At 49.1% G+C, this 3100-nt stretch overlaps 1 non-coding gene across 1 annotated transcript; it reads left to right on the forward strand.

Moving 5' to 3' along the window:
- The first annotated feature begins 621 nt into the window (after positions 1–621).
- Positions 622–694, forward strand: TRNAR-GCG (transfer RNA arginine (anticodon GCG)). Its single transcript has one exon. It is a non-coding gene; the product is annotated as a tRNA-Arg (tRNA).
- Positions 695–3100: the final 2406 nt, after the last annotated feature.

Consider the following 3100-nt stretch of genomic DNA (forward strand, 5'->3'; position numbering starts at 1 on the left):
GAAAGAGGTTATGTGAAGTCCAGCAGGGTTCAGATAGAGGTCATGTGAAGTCCAGCAGGGTTCAGAAAGATGTCGTAGGAGGTCAAGCAGGGTTCAGAAAGAGGTCAGAGGAGGTTCAGCAGGGTTCAGAAAGAGGTCATAGGAGGTCCAGCAGGGTACAGAAAGAGGTCGCAGTAGGTCCAGCAGGGTTCAGAAAGAGGTCATGTGAAGTCCAGCAGGGTTCAGATAGAGGTCATGTGAAGTCCAGCAGGGTTCAGAAAGAGGTCATAGGAGGTCCAGCAGGGTACAGAAAGAGGTCGCAGTAGGTCCAGTAGGGTTCAGAAAGAGGTCATGTGAAGTCCAGCATGGTTCAAATAGAGGTCGTGTGAAGTCCAGCAGGGTTCAGATAGAGGTCATGTGAAGTTCAGCAGGGTTCAGAAAGAGGTCATTTGAAGTCCAGCAGGGTTCAGAAAAGTTGGTGCATTCATTTGTGTTCAGCTGCAATTCCGAGTACTTGTCAGAGGCCTTTGTGCGCGTGGCTCAGGAACGTGCACGTCTGCGACAACCGGAGACCCCTTACGTTGATCACTCATTATTGCAGCACTAAAACATATCAGTAGGAGTGATAGCTTGTAGTCACATGGGCCAGTGGCGCAATGGATAACGCGTCTGACTGCGAATTAGAAGATTGTAGGTTCGACTCCTACCTGGCTCAAAACTGATTTTGACATCACTTTTAGCAATATTTAATGAAGTCGCGTGGTCGCTTTGCTTCTTCAACATATTTTCCTGAAGTCGAATTCATTGGAGTGGTAGTCCACCCCTTGGTGACGATTGAGTAACCTTGGTCACCTCTTTAAAATACAGTCGCGACCCTCACGTCAAGGATTTGGCAACAGATTACGTCATCTTCCCGTTCCAAACCTGCTTTTTTAGGTCTACTTCCTTGAGGAACAGAGAAACCCAAGGTATCACCGCCATCGGAACGAGGGTCAAGCTGGGCTCAAGTCTTTCACGAACCTGCTGGCCAGGCCCAACGTTCAAATATGGTTGGAGGAGGAATTTGTCATTTGTTCCGGCTGCCTGCGAAAGCTCGCCCATGCTTCCTGAAGTACACTGGGATCTGCAACGTCGACCAACGAAGACTGGCAGACCGTCAGTGAAAAGGCACGGTCATGTGAAGTCCAGCAGGGTTCAGATAGAGGTCATGTGAAGTCCAGCAGGGTTCAGATAGAGGTCATGTGAAGTCCAGCAGGGTTCAGAAAGATGTCGTAGGAGGTCAATCAGGGTTCAGAAAGAGGTCAGAGGAGGTTCAGCAGGGTTCAGAAAGAGGTCATAAGAGGTCCAGCAGGGTACAGAAAGAGGTCGCAGTAGGTCCAGCAGGGTTCAGAAAGAGGTCATGTGAAGTCCAGCAGGGTTCAGATAGAGGTCATGTGAAGTCCAGCAGGGTTCAGAAAGGAGTCATGTGAAGTCCAGCAGGGTTCAGATATATGTCATGTGAAGTCCAGCAGGGTTCAGAAAAGTTGGTGCATTCATTTGTGTTCAGCTGCAATTCCGAGTACTTGTCAGAGGCCTTTGTGCGCGTGGCTCAGGAAAGTGCACGTCTGCGACAACCGGAGACCCCTTACGTTGATCACTCATTATTGCAGCACTAAAACATCTCAGTAGGAGTGATAGATAGTAGTCACATGGGCCAGTGGCGCAATGGATAACGCGTCTGACTACGAATCAGAAGATTGTAGGTTCGACTCCTACCTGGCTCAAAACTGATTTTGACTTCACTTTTAGCAATATTTAATGAAGTCGCGTGGTCGCTTTGCTTCTTCAACATATTTTCCTGAAGTCGAATTCATTGGAGTGGTAGTCCACCCCTTGGTGACGATTGAGTAGCCTTGGTCACCTCTTTAAAATACAGTCGCGACCCTCGCGTCAAGGATTTGGCAACAGATTACGTCATCCTCCCGTTCCAAACCTGCTTTTTTAGTCTACTTCCTTGAGGAACAGAGAAACCCAAGGTATCACCGCCATCGGAACGAGGGTCAAGCTGGGCTCAAGTCTTTCACGAACCTGCTGGCCAGGCCCAACGTTCAAATATGGTTGGAGGAGGAATTTGTCATTTGTTCCGGCTGCCTGCGAAAGCTCGCCCATGCTTCCTGAAGTACACTGGGATCTGCAACGTCGACCAACGAAGACTGGCAGACCGTCAGTGAAAAGGCACGGTCATGTGAAGTCCAGCAGGGTTCAGAAAGATGTCGTAGGAGGTCAAGCAGGGTTCAGAAAGAGGTCAGAGGAGGTTCAGCAGGGTTCAGAAAGAGGTCATAGGAGGTCCAGCAGGGTACAGAAAGAGGTCGCAGTAGGTCCAGCAGGGTTCAGAAAGAGGTCATGTGAAGTCCAGCAGGGTTCAGATAGAGGTCATGTGAAGTCCAGCAGGGTTCAGAAAGATGTCGTAGGAGGTCAATCAGGGTTCAGAAAGAGGTCAGAGGAGGTTCAGCAGGGTTCAGAAAGAGGTCATAGGAGGTCCAGCAGGGTACAGAAAGAGGTCGCAGTAGGTCCAGCCGGGTTCAGATATATGTCATGTGAAGTCCAGCATGGTTCAGATAGAGGTCGTGTGAAGTCCAGCAGGGTTCAGATAGAGGTCATGTGAAGTTCAGCAGGGTTCAGAAAGAGGTCATGTGAAGTCCAGCAGGGTTCAGAAAAGTTGGTGCATTCATTTGTGTTCAGCTGCAATTCCGAGTACTTGTCAGAGGCCTTTGTGCGCGTGGCTCAGGAAAGTGCACGTCTGCGACAACCGGAGACCCCTTACGTTGATCACTCATTATTGCAGCACTAAAACATCTCAGTAGGAGTGATAGATAGTAGTCACATGGGCCAGTGGCGCAATGGATAACGCGTCTGACTACGAATCAGAAGATTGTAGGTTCGACTCCTACCTGGCTCAAAACTGATTTTGACTTCACTTTTAGCAATATTTAATGAAGTCGCGTGGTCGCTTTGCTTCTTCAACATATTTTCCTGAAGTCGAATTCATTGGAGTGGTAGTCCACCCCTTGGTGACGATTGAGTAACCTTGGTCACCTCTTTAAAATACAGTCGCGACCCTCACGTCAAGGATTTGGCAACA

Source organism: Myxine glutinosa, chromosome 9, assembly GCF_964187855.1.
Source record: "Myxine glutinosa chromosome 9, kmMyxGlut1.1, whole genome shotgun sequence".
NCBI classification, from domain to species: Eukaryota; Metazoa; Chordata; class Myxini; order Myxiniformes; family Myxinidae; genus Myxine; species Myxine glutinosa.